Genomic DNA, 17,480 nt, shown 5'->3' with positions numbered 1-17,480 from the left:
GGAGATCAACAACTTCATTTTTCTTTAAGCCATGTTATTTCTGGGCCTTCTGTTACAGCAGCTAACTAATACATACCTCTTGAGAACACCAAGCCAAATTCCCTCATCATAGAGTCATTTACTCACTCGCTTTCATTCATACACTCATTCATTCATTTGGAAAGGAAATGTCCTAACCATGGGAATGCTGACACACCAAGACAGCCATTGAGATCTTGTTTTATCAGTGCCTCCAAAGAGAAAAGAGGAGGAGGACTTGGGGATTGCAAGCAGGGCTCCGAGACATGGGGCCTAGTATTCTGAATCAATGGAAGGAACAGGGAGTAGCCTCAGAGAAAAGAGGAAAGCATCCAAGCTTGACTGTGGATAGTGCCCTCCTACCCAGCCAAGAGGAACTTGGTCTAAGGAACTCTAAAGGATTCATTCAATTAAACTGAAAAAGCAGCTCTACTCTCCAGAGAACCTCAAATGAGAGCTGCCTGACAGAGCTGAGGAGAGAATCTGTTTTGGGGGTTTCTTAACGCAATTTTATTGAGATATATTCACACAGCATGCAATCCACCCAAAGTATACAGTCCAGGGCTCACAGTATCATCACATATTTCATCACCACGTTCTATTTTCTTATCATCACATAGTTGTATATGTGACCATTTTTAGAACATTGATATCACTCCAAAAAAAAGAAATGAAGGAAAAAAAACATATCCCTTACCCCTCCCCCTCATAGACCACTAGTATTGCAATCTACCCAACACTTTTTATCCCTTCTCCCCCCACCTATTTTTTGTCCTTATTTTTTTTTTTTACTCATCTGTCATATCCTAGATAAAGAGAGCCTCTGTCACATGGTTTTCACAACCACACAGTCACAAAAGCTATATAGCTATAGAATCATCTTTAAGAATCAAGGCTACTGGGACACAGCTCAACAGCTTCAGGTACTTCCTTCTAGCCACTCCAATACACCATAAACTAAAAAGGGATACCTATATACTGCATAAGAATAACCTACAGGATAACCTCTTGACTCTGTTTGAAATCTCTCAACCACTGAAACTTTATTTGGTCTCATCTTTCTCTTCCCCTTCTTGGTCAAGAAGGCTTTCTCGATATCATGATACCAGGTCCTGGCTCATCCCAGGAATCCTGTCCCATGTTGCCCTCTGAGTCATGTCCCACATAGGGGGCAGGGTAGTAAGTTTACCTGCCAAGTTGGCTTAGAGAGAGAGGCCACATCTGAGCAACAAAGAGGTTCTCTGGGGGTGATTCTTAGGCATAATTATAAGTAGGCTTAGCTTCTTCTTTGCAGGAATAAGTTTCATTGGGGCAAACCCCAAGATCAAGGGCCTAGCCTATTAAATTGGTTGTTCCCAATGCTTGCAAGATTTTAATAATTTCCTCTTCACCCCATTAGCAAAGGAGGAATTCCCACTCTAGGGTTACAGGATGGCTGAGCACATCACACCCAACACTGGACAGACGAGATCAACAGCAGTTTATTCGTCACCTATACTTCCTGTCCAGGAGAAGTGGACCCCGTGTCATGCATGGCCTCCTGAGGTCTGCACTCAGGAGCAGAATGGGCAACCAGGAGCCACGAGAGGCAGGTTTTGCAGTAACAAGAGGGCAGGGTGTTTCCTGTTTCCCACAGGAAGATGTTATCTTTCCCAGTTGCCTAAACAAATACCATATAATGGGTTGGCTTAAACAATGGGAACTTATTGGATCACAGTTTTGAAGTGAAGAGAAGTCCAAAGTCATGCTATCAATAAGGCGATACTTACACCCCAAGGACTGTGGCATTCTGAGATTGGCTACCAGTGATCTTGGGTCCTTGGCTCTTCTATTACATGGCAAAGTGCATGCGATGTCTCCTTCTACCTCCAGGTTCTCCTGGTGGTTTTCTCTCTCTGTGTCTGAATTTCATTCTGCTCATAAGGGACTCCTGTCATGGGGATTAAAACCCAACTTCATTCAGTTGGGCCGTACCTTAGCTAAAAATAATATCTCCAAAGGCCCTATTTACAATAGGTTCCCACCAAGGGGATGGATTAAGAACATGTTTCTTTCTGAGGTTCATAATTCAACCCATGAGAGATGTGATTGGCTTGTTTGAATAATTCCACAGGCTGGCAGGGAACTGAAGCACACTGCTCAGGGATAAGCCAGAGGTTTGCCTATTCCCCTAATAAGGAAGGTTGTTTGGCTGGGGGTACTTATCCACAGGAACCGAGAGGGGAGGTGAACTTGGTTAGACCATTTGAGGCCCTCCTAGTTTTACCAGATCTCAAGGCAGCTCATAATACTGAACCTTAATTTCAGGCTTCACACCACAGAGCCTTCCCCAGGGTCACAACCTCGGCAGCCACGACTTATCTGGTCAGCATGTGCAGCTCAGGAAGCCTTGACATGCATGTGATCTCAGCCCAGAGACTCCAGAACCTCAGAATCCAACTCATCAGTGCTCAGTGCTGCTCGGAATGGGCTGAGAGCTGTGATTCAGCCCAAGAGGGGCAAGGAGTAGAGATATCCAATTGTGTGCACATTCCTGGCCCTCCCCACTCCCTGTAAGCCACCTGCCTCAGCAAGGTCAAAAACACCCCACCCTCAGCTAGCTGAGTCCCTCACCGTCCTTCACATCTCCTACATTTGACCCAAACCTGCATTAATACATCTGCCCTTTGCTCTTGCAGGAAAACGGGCTCTGTAACCAAGACAACTAGTGCTGGTTTCTAGCACTGAACATAGAAAGAAGCTAACTGTCAATGATAAGGGTCCATCCTGTGACCCTCCCTTCTAGACCCCACCTTCTGTCCTTCTGTCCTTCTGTCCTGTGGGCTCCCAGTGTCCTAGCTCAGCCACTCAGAGGGTTGTGTTTGCTTTCTGCTCTGGACTTTCTCAACTTCTATCATCAATTCCTGGCTTGAGACACTATCTGTGCTGAACCCACAGCAAGGGGCTAACTTTGCCCCTCTTGGAACATAGCTCAGACCTCCAGATCACAGTGAGCTTCAAACCCTGCACCCTGTAGAAATGGTCACTAGGTGTCCCTCTGCGGGGTGGGGCGGGAACTTCAAGCCACCGGTGCTCGATAAAACCCTCCTCAGCCACCAGCTGCCTGCTTGAGGCAAGGCCCCTGCCAGACTGAGGGAGAGGATGTCTGGGAACCATCACCTCACCCCTGGGCCCCAAGCATCCAGGAGCCTTCCCAGAGATTGGCTGGATCCACGCCATTTACCAGAGGGACCTCCTGCTGGCCTTATTAAATCCACTACACTCGGTTAGAGACCAGGCGAACCAGAGGGGCTGCCAGGGTCAGAGATGGTTGAGAAAATTAATACACAGGACACTAAAATTAGGATACAACTTCCTGGAGAAGCAAAGAATGCTGCCCAAGCTTGGCCACAGGTTATCGAGTAGGCCGCCCGCTGAGAACCTAAATTGCGTTTTGTTTTCATCCTGCTTTAGCAGGAAATCACCTTCTCTATCCTTGACTCCTGGGGCCTGGGGGTCCGTGTAAGGAGCAACCCCTCAGGAAAGGAGGGGAGGTTGGCAGGGACACTCTAATGCCTGGGTGCCTGTCCCCTTGTAGAGAAGATGAACAGGTCCGAGCTGCTTCCAGGGCAGTGCTTCCTCCTTCTGGGCTGAGGGACTACAGGGGAGTACAGGACAGAGGGGCCTGTGTTAGAGGAACCCTGACCAGGGAGGTGGGGGGGCACTGGGATGCCGGGAGGGGGCCAGGTTTAAGAGGGATGAGAATAAATCTGTGTGCCTAAGGAGAGTGAGCAGGCTGCGGGAGCCTGCAAGATAACAGGACCATTTAGCTTCAGGGAAAAGGGACACACGGAGACAAGCTTTCCATCTCACCTCCTTGCACCCCAGAGGACAGAGCTGGGTCTGTGGGTATAAGCTACAGAGAGGACATTACAACTGCAGGAAAATAGAAATGTCCTAAGCAAATCAATAGTCCACCTTGGAGGAAGCTGCTGTGATAAGTAGTGAGCTTCTCATCACTGAAAGCATTTCAGTCAGGCTGGAAGACATCAGGGTACTTAGAGAGGAGGCTGTCTACTGATTCTCAAAGTCCGTGATGTATCAAATAAAAGGGTTAGACTAAATAATTTAGTTTCAAGCTTGCCCATGCAGTCCTTTAGCCTGCTATAACACCAGCCTCCCTCTTTCCAGGCTAGAAGAATTATCAGGAATGTGGTTAATGACACATAATTCTGGCACAGAATTCATGATATCCATCCAAGATGTCCCAGCTACTACTATAAATCAACAGATTTTCATAAACACACACAAACACAACAGAAAAGCATGGCTTCTTTAAGAAGTGTAAAAACACTTCTGAACCCCATCAAGAAACCAAATCTTTTGCAAGAATCTGGCTTTGAGTCTATTGGGTCAGGAATGCAAAATCATTGTAGCAGGGTGCAGCAGGCAGCGTGCCACTCACCCCCCACATGTCCTCACCCTAAGCTCTGGGACCTGGGAACATGCAAAAGGACTTTGCAGCTATGATCAAGGATGGGGACCTGGAAGCAGGAAGATTACCCTGGTGGGGCTCAATCTAATCTGCATCCACATAAGCAGAGAACCTCTCCTAACTCTGGCCAGGGGACCAGGAGGGAAGGCGGGGTGAGAAGGACTCCTCCAGGAGCCACGGACTGCAGACAGCCGCTGGAAGTAGGAAGCAGCTGGGAAATGAACCCTCCCCTAGAACCTCCAGAGAGGAAAGCACCCCACTGACACTTTGATTTTAGCCCGGTGAGACCCTGGTCAGAATTTTGACCTCCAGAAACATAAGATAATAAATTTGCGTTGGTTTAAGCCCACTAAATTCATGGTAATTTGTTACAGCAGCCATAGAAAACGAATACAAGGAGGGGTCAAGCACTTGGCAGTCAGAAAATTAGGATTCATTTTCCAAGTCAGCAGAGTCCTTGCTGTGCAAACAGAGGTCAGTTAATTAACCTCTCTGAGTCTCAACCATCTGCAAATTGGGGAGTTTGCTCCTCTCTCAGTATTGTTTGTGAGGTTTATCAGCGGTAACGAGCTGCAAGCACCATGCCTGGCACAGAGAACCCAATAAATGTTCTCATCTCTCCTTTTCCACTTTATTCTCTCTTGGCCTACTATATTATTGCTCCTTAGAAAGTGAGGAAAGCAGCCCCAGGTAAGCCCAATTACATGCCTAACAGCATACAGCTGGGTAAGTAAAGCTGGGGTTTGTGCTCTGGCTTTGGGAACCCCGACTTGGCAGCAGCCAAAGAAAATCCCAGCAGGGCAGCAGCGGCAGCTCCAGGAGCAGCATTCCCTGTGATCCTGTGTTCCAAGGAGGAACTCTCCTGGGAGCAGCACCAAGGGTGGCATGGAAGGCAGCTGTGGGACCAGACAAGCTCAAGGTTTAAAACTTCCCTCGGGGTCAGGGCATTCTGCAAGCTGCCTGCCACCTGCCCCCACACACAGAGTGTTGGTGAGGAGTTGCCCAGGTATGCAGGGCACAGAGTCCCCTGGCAGTGGGAACAGCCTCAGAGGGTGGCCCTTCTCGTGGAGCCAGCGATAGGCTGAGTTCTGGAAGGTCAAGCAGCCACTCCTGTCCAGGAGAGCCTGAAAGGGGTCGCCAGCAGTGCTGCAGGCTGGAACAATTGGAAGAATAACCTGCTTTGAATTCCTACCGTGGCTCTGCTAGACGGCTCTCCAGGGGGCAGGGACCGCCTGCACGGCTCCCAAATACAGAGGCATCAGAATCACTTAAGGAGCTTACTGCAAAGAGAGACGCCAAGACCTCTCCTCAGCACATTCAGATTCAGTCGGTCCAGGCCGTGGGCCAGCAGACTTCTGTGTTTTTGACAAGGTCCTGGGAACTGCCACAAGCCTGGGCTGGAGAAGCCCGGGTTCAAGAACTAGCGCTGGAAGGGAGGCTGGGGCAGCCCTGCGGTGAGCACGGCCATAAGTGAAGGTGTGCGGGAGAAAGAGTGCCTGGACCCAAAGGATCAGCTCATGATGTGGAGGGAGGGTGGAGGGGAGGGGCAAGAGGAGACCCGGATGGGGTGAGCCCTGGAGGGGGGAGCCAGGGAATCAAGCCAAGGTGCTCTTGACCCTGAATAGCCCCTTCTCCTGTCCAGGTGGCCGAGGGGAAGCAGGGGTGTGGCTGGCTCTATAGCCACAGGCCTCCTGGGGCTCTGAGCAGTCATGGGAGGGCAGAGCTGCCACCTCCACCAGAACCACATCTCCAGGCCTGCAAGACCACCTGCTACTTCGCCCAGACTCACTCTCTGCCTGGAATGCGTCCCTCCTCTGCCCTGCTCCTCCCTCACATGGATGTGAGTTCTGAAACTCTGTGGTTCTGAGATCCTCATTCTCCGAAAGGAGGAAAAAGTGGTGGAAGAGCCGTGACGTGAGAGTGGTGGCGACAGAGATGCAATTTCCTTCCAGGCTGACCTTCTAGGAAGACAGATTAGAAACTGATGAGTCAATTTAAGCTTTCACCCTGACACTTCCAGGGATCCTCCAGCTTACTTACGAGAGAACTTATGTAACCAATGAGATATAAATAAGCCCGTTCAGAATTCCTGCTTCCCCCCTCCCCAGCTTAATAGCCAAGAAACTAATTGTCAGAAATTGGAGAGGGTCTAAAATAAATAAGACTGGAAAGGCACCCAATATTATGTTAGAGAACTGGCCAGAGAAATCAAAATAAATGCAGAGATGCCGAAAGAATGCTTCCAGACATCCAGCAGACAGTTTTTCATTTTGGTCATTAAGTCTTCCATTTTCTGGCATCAACCATCAATTAAGCAGTAGCCAGTGCCAAAGATACTGAGGGTGTGATGGTGGAGGGGACCCTGGAAACCCTGGAGTCCAGTGCTGTCCCATCTGGTCTTGTCTTCTGGTGACCAATGCCTCTAACGGTCAGGGGCTCTGACACCCAAACCTCAACCCTCAGCAAGGTTATCACCGGTCAGCCCTTGTGCCTGGGCCCAGCTGCCAAAGCCAATGCCTGCCCTCTCAGTCCTTCCCTCTCCCTCACCTGGCTCTGGTCAGCACCTCCAAGTTCTCCCTCCATCGGGGAAATCCTCTCCATCTTCATCTCTCCCCCTGCACAGATTCCTTCGTGCCAACCTTCAAATGTGCTCATCTCTCCATCTGGACAAAAGTTTCTGCGTTGGCTCCAAGCCGCTAGCTCTGCTCACTCCTTCCACCCACCACCAAACATCTACAGCAGCTGTCCATCCTTCCTCCCCACCCCCACCCCCCAGGGCCTACCAGCCTCGCATCACAGCCCCCCTTCCATAGATCCATCTTCCTGAAACATATCTGAATGCAATGGTTCCCTGCTCAGAACCCTTCAGTGGTCTTTCACCACCCACAAGAGGATGCCAAGTCTCAAGGTAGGCATTCAAGGACCCTCTTGGCCTGACCTCCACCCTCCTCATTTCTTATCCATTACATACCCTCGTCCATTCCAGACTCCACCCATGCCAAACTGCTCACCAACCCCAAAACCTATCTCTCCATTGTTCACACCCATCCTTGCCCATGTCCTGACCTCTACCACCATGTGCCTCGGTTTCCCCATCTACAGAATGAGGAGTTTGGACCAGCTAGACCTGAGGTCCATCCCTTCTGGTTCTAAAGAAAAAGGCAACACATACACACCACTTAGGCTTTATTCTGAAACATCTAAGTGCCTTCTAAGGAAAATGCAGGACCTCAGCAGAAACAGCGGGCATGTTCTCTCTCTCACGCTTTTTTCCTCTCTACTTCCAATTTATTTCACTGTCGCGTGAACAAAAATAGCCTGGTTTGATTCCCTAAGGAAAAAATAGACAGGAAGCTAAGAGCCAAATTAGTGTCCACTCTCAGAAAGTCAAAAGGAAAAGTGAAGAGAGGGGAGAGAAAACATAAAGAAAGACCTTAGACTCACAGCTCATCCAAATAACTCAGTCCCCACTCTGGAAATCCAGACGGGACCAGAGAAGCCAGGGAAGTTGAGGCAGGGAAAAAGCCCTGCCCAGAGTTTGGATTCCCTATTAGAATCCTGCACACAAGTATCATGAACCATATATTTTTTAGAGCAACTGACACATCAGTTCAAACATATAACCATTACCTTCTTACTTAGTTTACCAGCTAGGAGTAGAATTCCACCTGCCAGTGGAAGAGCTGATCATCAAAACATGATGCATATAGTTCTTTATATGTAGGAAAGTGGTCAGTGTTTCTTTTTCTCTTTGTAGGTCCTCACACCAGCACTGATATCTACCTGGCCCTCTGGAGAGGAAGAGGAGGGAAGGAGAAGTATATTTGGGGACCCCCGGATAGTGGGCTGGGGGATGAGCAATGAGGAAGGGGACTTTCCATTTTTTTGCTCGTGTCACATCTTAATTTTTTGTTTCCGTTCAACCAGTATTCATTGTAGTTGGCTTGGGTTTGGCTTGGTTTTGCTTTGTTTGGTTGGTTAACATGTACAGAGGTGCCAAGAGACATTTTATTCCCCAGGTTAGTCTCAGAAACAACTCAACCCTGGAAGGCCAAATTAGCTTGTTGGTCACCTCCAGCTTATTAAACCATCTTCTACAACAGGGCTTGGCAAACTACAGCACACAGGCCAAATCCAGCCAACTGTGTGTTGGTACGAGGCCAGCAAGCTAAGAATGCATTTACATTTTTTAATGATTTTTTTTAAAAATCAAAAGAAAAAAAGAGGAATATTTTGTGACATGTAAATTACATGAAATTCACATTTCAGTGTCCATAAATAAAGATTCATTGGAACACAGCCGTGTGTATTTGTTTGCATAAGCGTCTGTGGTTGTTTCTACTCTGTTACAGCCAAGACTGTGTGGCCTGCAAAGCCAAAATCTTTACTCTCTTGCCCTTTCTAGAAAGAGTTTGTCGACCTCGGTTCTAAAATACAACATCCTGTTGTCTTGGGTCTTAAAGTGTTAAGAATATATTAAAAACTGAAATTTTAATCAAACATTTATGGACCCTTGGGCATATTCTATTGGGACACCATTCGAAAGCTTACTTCAGCACTTTGTAAAGGGATGTGGGATTTTTTTCCTCTTTTTATTTTTTTAATTTTTTCATCAGGGAACATTTCAAACATAGTCTACAGCAGACGGGATGATATAACGAGCCCCGGGGATCCACCCACCAGCTTCAACAATTATCAATTTAAGGCCAATTTTGTTTCGACTAGACCCCACCCCTCCCCTCTCCCAGACAGTATGCAATTTCATCTGTAAATATTTCATAGCCTTCACAGTTTTAAGAAAAAACAGCGTGCGATGAGAAATTTGCTGAAGAGTCACCCGCCTGTGACTGGGGGAAGAGGAGGTTGGAAGACGGGCTTCGAAACTGAAGAGAAATGCATTGTGCCACCCACCTTCCAACCAAAAGCCCCAGCTAAAGGCTGGGGGGAGGGGGGGAGGGGGGGAGGGGGCGGGGAGGGGGCGACAGTCACCAGCCACTGGGATAGGGTGGCCCCTGCCCCAACCATTGTGATCAGGTTTTTAGAAGTGGACCCCCGCACCGAAAGGGAGCTTGCTAATGGACTCCAAGGCTGAGAAGCAGACAGCTTGCAGCGTAAGGACTTAGCAAAAGCCACGTGAGTATGGGCGTCTGATTCACCCTGGCAGTGGGCGATGGCTGAGTTTGTTTCCTCTTTAATAACCAGAGTCAGCCAGGAAGAAAGCAGAAGCGAGCTGCCTTTGGGAGTCCAGACTTCTCCTTTGGCTTTCCTTGCTCTGCCACCCCAAGAACCCAAAAGAACCTGCCTTCCCCCTGCCATGCCCCTACCCAGAGGAGAAATAAGCAAGAAGGAGAGCTGCCCATCAGAGGTCAGAGGTGGAGGGGAGGTAGGACACTTTAAGAGGATGGGGGCCTGAAAAGAGAAGAGGAGCATGGGGGAACCAGCATCTCCCACCCCGGCAGGGAGGCCTGCGCTTCTGGGGTTGGCTAGATAAAGGACAGCAGGTGTGTGTGTGTGTGCGCGCGTGTGTGCATGTGCACGTGCATGCATGTGTGTGCATGTGTGTGTGTGCATGCATGTGTGTGCTGGGATGGCAGATTATGTTAGACTCAGACACTAGCCTGGGTGTTGCTGGGGGGTAGCTGTAGACATGGCTAACACCTGCTCTCAGCCCTTCACGTCAAGGAGATAACATGGACGGGCCTCATCCAGCCGGTGGCAAGGTCTGAAGAGCAAAACCGAGATTCCCACCTGCTGGCCTGCCCTGCAGAGTCCAGACTTGCTAGCCCCCAAAGTCGTGTAAACCAACCTTGAAATAGATCTCCTTCTGTTTCCCTGGAGACTCCCAAGCCACACACGCTTCAGGTTTCTCTCCCGCTCTGACTTGGTACATCTGTAATAATAACACATAGCACCGAGCGAGGGCTTTCTACTCTACAGGAGACACTGCCTTCAGTGCTGAACCTACGTAAGCCCCTCTCTTCCCAACCTCACAACGGCGGAGGCAGGCACTGTAACTGTCCCCACTTCAAAGATGAGAAAACTAAGGCACAGCGAGGTCAGAAGGCTGTGAGTTGGAAGCGAAGAGCTGACAGAGCCTAGGAGGAACGACAGAGAAGGTGTTTGCTCCTTCATTTCTTCACTCACCTGAGCTATAGCCCAGGTCTGCCTCCCTCCCCCACTGGAGGGCAGGGGACGCTTTCTTGGGAAGAGAGTACACAGGAAGAAAACCACTAAAAATCACAACAGATTGCTGTCTGTCTCTCTGATTCTGCTGTAGTAGCATCAACAAAATGCAAACTAATCTCTTAATGACTTAACCCACCACATTTCTGTTATACCACCCTGAACATTTTAATAGAGTGAAATCTTCCGGTTTTCTCATTCGTGCTTTCCCTCCTGTTTTCACCTTCTTATGCTGTGCTTGAGGGGTTATTAAATCAATCAAAGATCATTGATTCAAACCCGCTTGCTGGGAGGGGGGGAAGGTTGGAGATGTCTGTAGAGGCAGGCAAATACTCTATGATGCCAAAGGAATCTTTGGTTGAGGAACCGCATTAGGCGGGGCTCTGGGAGCTGGTGGTTTCTTGCCAGCACCGGGCATCCGGGCTCTGTTTCTCGCTCCAGCTCCAATCTGGAGATAGAGTCATGCCTATGGCCCCTTCCCAAGAAGGCTCTGGTGGGGTGGGGTGTGTGATTCCCTCCCACCCCTCATCTCCGTTGAAAACATATTTTACTGCTTTGCTGTCCAAACCCAAACAGCCTGACAATGTGCTGAAATACCCTGAAATGCAGGGAGATGAGACACAAAGAGAGTCAACAGAAAGATTCCTCTGCAAAGCCAGCCCACTGGGAAGGGGGCCCTGGGGGCTCTGTGAACAGCAGGGTCTGCCCACCGAAGAACCTCGGAAATAAATTCCAGCTCTCCAGAAATTAAGATCTGAATGCCTTGGAAGATAGGGGAATTGTTTTCTCGAGTAGGAGCCTCATACAGATATACAATATTTTAGCCCATGAGAAAAGCCAACCACCTGGGGATGCAATGGCGAACCCCAAAAACCAGGGAGCAAAGGGCTTCCACCATCTATAGAGACCCCATATACCAGGCACGCACTGAAGCTGAGCTTTGAGTGAGTCCTCTGCAGGCTTCCCTCTAAGTTCTCGGACCACATGCCTGCCAGCAGGAGCTGGGGAAGCCCCAAATAATGTCCCCACAACCGCGCTCTCTTCAGCTCCAAAATTGCCCCCACACCCTCCCCATAATCCATTTCACCCATCCTCCCTTCTTTGACTCCACTCAAGCAGCCCCCTGGGTTTATTCCCATCAAGTTAAGCCACACTGTGACACATTGGCAGGACGGTCTCCCCCACTGAAGCAAGAGCTCTCCAAGGGCAGTGCAACCCAAGAACGTCCTGTCTGATGCGACTTAATGCCAACTCGCTGGTGTCCACCCTCCTGTCTTCTTCCTCTTCCCCCTTCAGGTTCCCCTGACACTTACAGAGAGTTTTACCAAAAGCCCAGCATCGCTCTGGGTGCTGGGGATACGGAAGTGAACAAACAGAACAAAAACCCCTGCCCTCATGGAGTTTACATTCTAGGTAGACACTAAATAGGTCAATACATAAGTTATTAATTGTAAATGTATAGCTGGTCCAATAAAGGAGAGCCGGGTGTTAGGAAAGCCTGTGAGAGAAAAAAGTAAAACCAGGCCCTACCTAGGAACTGCATTGACTGGGCCTGCTAGAGGAAGGGGAATTAGTTGGGCACAGCCGGAAGGCCAGGAGGAGCACTCAGGAAGTCCAGGGGGAGCACTCAGGAAGGCCAGGGGGAGCACTCGGGAAGGCCAGGGGGAGCACTCGGGAAGGCCAGGGGGAACACTCAGGAAGTCCAGGGGGAGCATTCAGGAAGGCCAGGGGGAGCACTCCTGGGAGGGGGAACAGCCTGGGGTCCTAAGATGGAACAAAGGCTCATCTGGAACTGAAAGAACATGGAAGAGGAGAAGGTGCACATGGTAAAGCTGAAGGATAGGTAGGGCTGTCCCATCTTGGGTCTAGTGACTGGGGATTGAGGTCTCTATCCTGAAAGTTGGAGGGAGTCACAAAAGAGTTTTAAGCTGTGTGTTTATAAAGCATGAGGCTGGTGGCTGGGTAGAGGAAAGATGACAGTAGGGTCCAAGTAAATGCAGAGAGGCAAATGAAGAGCTGCTACAGGATTCCAGAGAGATGATGGCAATTTGGACAACAATGGGGACTGTGAAGCTGGGGAGAAAGGAAGGAATGAGAAATGTGGTGGCCAGGAGAGGAAGCCAAACCAAACGGGGATTTAAATGGCCACTCAGGTTTCAGAGAGACCCAGGTTAGAGCAATTCCTCCTGTATCCCCTTCGGCTGACTAGACTCGGCTTTTTGTTGGCTGAGTTGATTATTTGCTGGTCTGCTTGGTTTGTTTGATGTCGTGCCTTCTGAGAAGACCACACAGGTTTGAGAGGACAGAGGTTCCCCGGGGATGAAAATCCAACCCCAATGGACATTCCTGCCAGATACTTAGCCAAGGGCAGAACAAAACAGCCTCTGGCTACCAGGCACGAGCCAGTGAGATCAAAGAAGGGCTGCTAGTGGGCTAAGAAGGAGGCCCACCGGCTGTCCATTTTCCCATCTCTTTTCAAAAATATCTTAACTCTCTCCTCTCAGAGGTCCCCAAACCTGTCTTACAGTCACCTGGGATATTTGTTAAGATTCCAGGGTGAAACTCCAGACTTGCCCTTTTGTCACGTGGCTGACTGGTCCCCCGGGGGAATTTAGAAGCTGCTGTTTCACAGGCCTTTTCTTCATGGGGCCTAAAGATAAACATGTGCTTCCAGCTGTGTGGTGCCCAGTGCTCTGATCTGCAGGAGAACTGGCCCAGTTCCTAAACCTTGATTATCCAGCTAAGATGTCTCAAGGCAGATTCTGATTTCCATTTCTATTCCTGCCTCTTGATTCTGATTACTTCAGCAAGTGTCTTTCAATTGCCCCATTCTTTTCCCTCTTAGAGAAATGCCTCTAACTTCAATTTAAAATTCAATATATATACACATTTCTCATGTCCAGGAAGCTTTGTGGTTCCTACTTCAGGGAGGGGTTTAAAGAAAAGTATTGTTTGTCCTACTTTTGATTCCTTTAAGTCAACAGAGAGAGCTTTACATGCTGTATTGGTCAGATCTCTTTAAGAGTAAGTGAAGATCGTCACTGGTGAGTTCAATTGCCAGCTTGGACTGGTCCCTGTGGCTGGTGATCCCTGCCCAGGGCCCCAAGGCACTGACCTCTGCCCGCTGAGGGCTGCTAGGGGCAAACCTTGTCATAGTCCACCTGTGGCTGTGGGCACGGGCTCAGCCCAGGTGCAGGGCAAGCCAAAAGGCCCAGGAAGTGGATGCCTCTGGAAGCAGTCCTCAACTAATGGACAACTAAGAATTGGCAGGTAAATGCCCCATCTTCCTTTCCTATCAATTGGGATATCGCCAAGGCATGTTCTACACTGGATCCCAAAGTACTCCGGTAAATTGAGCACCATTTACCTGCTGGATAGCACACCCTGTTGGGGCTCCCTTTTCCTCTCTGTCTCACTTCTACCACTCCTCTATGGGTGTGTCTGAGATCACCTTCCAAGGAATTGCTTGTACTCAAATCCTTGTCTAAGGGCCCCCTAAGGAAACTCAAAGCAAAAGAGTTGCTATTCTAAACCATTCTTCCTGTGCTAGATCACAGCTCTTCTTCAGTAACTCAAATCCAAGACTGAACTAAATTTAGAATTTTATTGCAGGATATTTAGGATGCAACATCACAGACTTTAGAAGGCCTTTTCTTCCAATGCTAAATCCAATTCCATAATCCAATCTGAGTGTGCTTCAGAGATTTTGAACCAAATTGGGCTTGAAACTCAAATAAATTCTCAGCATCTGTGAACCCATTTCAACCAACAAAAAGCCCTGAAAGGGTTTCTGGAGATGTGATTGTAAAGCTGTGCAGCCATTGTGGGAAACAGAGCTTCCATATGACCCAAAAATTCTACTCCTGGGTATATACCCAAGAGAAATGAAAATATATACCAAAAAAAACTTACACATGAATGTTGATAGCAGCATCACTCATAATAGTCAAAAATTGAAAACAACCCACAGTCCAACTACTGATGAATGGATTAAAAAATGTGGTCTATCCATACAATGGAATTTTACTCACCCATAAAATGAATGACATACTGATACATGCTACAACATGGATGAACCTTGAAACTTTAAAAACATTGTGCTCAATAAAAGAAACCAGTCATGAAAGGGAGATAATATATGATTCTTAAAGCAAGAGCTGAAGGAAGTTGCTCACCTATTTGCTCAATAAGGGTACCTGAATTGTGACAGTAATGGACCAACTGGCTCTGACACCCCTCTGTAACAATGCTGGGGGGTACCTTTAAACCAGGGACTCTAAAGGTCACAAGTAGATTCATTCAAAACAACTGAGGTCATTCCCAGGGTCAGTATGCAATTAATCTCAATGTAATGGTGTTTAACCAACTAGAAAATTCTTAAACAAAATTTGTAAAATCATCTCCGTTTTACAAAAGAGAAAAGGAGGCTCAGAGAAGTCAAATGAATGACTCAAGTTCACACAAGTAGAGACTCGTATTGCTGGGTCCTGGACCTGCATCTCCAGTCATATGCCATGTACCCAGGCAGAAGCAAAGCTTGATTGGGGATCTAGCTAAAGGACTCAAGGGAACAAAGATGAGAGAGAAAGCCAACACACAGTGCTGCTTCCTACACCAGCAAGGCAGTAAAACTTTCTGCTGAACTTATTCAGGTGTGGATGGGAAGGACTTGAGCATGGCACAAAAAGTAGCAGTTGTTTCTTAACTTGTTGTTTGTTAGCTGTAAAATGGAAATAAAACTTATACCATAGAGCTGCTTTGAGGAGTGAGTTGATTTACATAAAGCACCTAGCAGGTGCCTGATACACAGTAGGTGTTCTAAATGTTGGCTCCTTTCCCTCAATAGGAAAGCTAGTAGTCTCAGGTCAATAGCTCACTTTCAGTGAAATAAAAAGACAAAGGGGCATACTTATGACACACAGAATTATAAGACAGAGTGCTAAGGAACATCTAATGCAAACCAGAAAATGACAGCTTGAGAAACTGAGGTTCAGAGAGAAGCAGCAAGGCACCAATAGATTGGCCATTTAGATATTGAGCAGTTCCATATTCTCAAGATTTTTCCTTGTACATAAAAGAACAAAAACAATTTCTCCTCCAGCAGTTCTTAAAAACTTTTAATAAAGACACCCCCTGGTATAAATGCTCAAGTTGCCAGAATATGGCTAACTCTTAGTGCTGGTTAATCCTGAGTAATATTTAGTTCTCTAAAGCATCTTTTCCCATCAATAAACTTTTTGTAGGAAACTCCGGTTTGCCTTGTGTTTTTTATGGAAATGTGATTTGTACATACATCCTCCCTGCATAAATATTTAGCTCATCATTGTGCAGCACAAATTCCCTGCAAATTAGGTAGAAATCGGCCTCAGCTGACAGTAGCATCTATACTCATCCAGTAGAAAATCATTATTATTTAGAACTTATTAAGCCCAGACAACAAGTATTGGATGGGCCTGGGAACTTCAATAAAGGTTGAATGCAAATGTAAGCCAAATATTTGAACTTAAGATTGCTCTTGTAATTTTTACCTGCCAAAGGAAGCATCAAAATGTTGAGGAAAGAAAATGGGTTGAAACTTAGCTCTCCCAATTGCAAATTATTTCAACAAGAGCAAATTACTGAGTCTCTCCAGGTTTAAAACCTCATCTATAAAATGGATCTAACACTACCTATCTCACAGAGTTTTTATTATAAAGATTAAATGAGATGCATGTAAAGCACCTAGCATAAGGCCTGGCACATAGTAGATACTCAACAATTGTTCATTTCTAGCAAATTAATGAACCCCATATAGATGAGGTGGGGAGTTGCTGGCTCCCAGGTTGGTTGCTGTTGTATTCCACTCCCTGTACTATAATCTGCTCTAATCTCAACTAGGTTTTACTTGAAGGTTGCAGTTAACTCTGCCAGTATGACATAATACTAAATAGAGGACCAGATTCCAGATAGGTTGGGATAAGAATCTACATGTTTATACAAATTGCATTATTAAACTTTGCTGCCAACCTCGTCAATGTCTTGTCCACACACTAGGATATTTCACTGGGCTCCAGTGACTTCCATCTGTTAGTAGCTGTAACTCTGTACTTGAGGGCCCTTCTTCTGGAAACTATGGAAAGCTACCCTTCAGTGCATAGCAGAACACATGTGACAAGAAGTAAACAGTTTCCAGTGATACCTTCACCTAATGCCTAAGGTTGCTGATGTATAAAAAACCCAGCTCCCCCACCTCTTCCGTAGGATCGTTCTGAGGCAAGTTTTTTCCACTGTTTCCCAGAGTTTCCCACAGAATTAAACTCTGATCACCCACCATGGTTGTAGGCTAAAAATCATACTTTGTTGGCTCCCTCCTTTCCCTGTTTCACTTCCCCTTTCCCCATGTGTGTCATCTCCACTTCCCAAGTACATTTCCAGTGCTCAACTTCTCATCTCAGAACTGGGAGAACCCAAACTAAGACAAGCCTGAGCTGGATTCTCAGAGCTGTGGCTGGAGCTCAGGATCAAACCGAGTGTGATGTACGTGTGAAAACAGCTCCCATTCCCTGAAGGTTGACTCTCCAGAGCGCCAACCCCTTATACTCAACTAAACATTGGACATCTCCACTCGCTCTTTAGTTCAAACTGTAAAACTGATTTCCCCATTCACCCCCTCACCCCAAACCTGTTCCTACACCAAGGAACGACTGCAGCATCCACTTCTTCTCCCAAGCCAGAATCCTGGGCATCACTCTTTTCCCTTCCCTGCTCCCCCTCTCTCCCAATCATTCACCATGTCCTGCATTTGCACTCCTAATTGTCTCTCAGA

General features: G+C 47.5%; 1 long non-coding RNA gene across 3 annotated transcripts in view; it reads right to left on the bottom strand.

Moving 5' to 3' along the window:
* The window catches only part of LOC143690472 (uncharacterized), a 120,756-nt gene that overhangs the window by 9,742 nt on the left and 93,534 nt on the right, over nt 1-17,480 (bottom strand). The window contains exon 5 of one of the 3 annotated variants that reach the window (XR_013179148.1): nt 7,683-7,823. The exons of the other annotated variants lie outside the window; for them this stretch is intronic. This is a non-coding gene — a long non-coding RNA (uncharacterized LOC143690472). Of the gene's footprint in view, nt 1-7,682; nt 7,824-17,480 lie in introns of those variants that run through there. 3 annotated transcript variants of the gene reach the window in all.

Source organism: Tamandua tetradactyla, chromosome 1, assembly GCF_023851605.1.
Source record: "Tamandua tetradactyla isolate mTamTet1 chromosome 1, mTamTet1.pri, whole genome shotgun sequence".
In the NCBI taxonomy this organism is placed as follows: domain Eukaryota; kingdom Metazoa; phylum Chordata; class Mammalia; order Pilosa; family Myrmecophagidae; genus Tamandua; species Tamandua tetradactyla.
The sequence above is the reverse complement of the archived record's forward strand: the minus strand, read 5'-3'. Positions and strand labels throughout refer to the sequence as shown.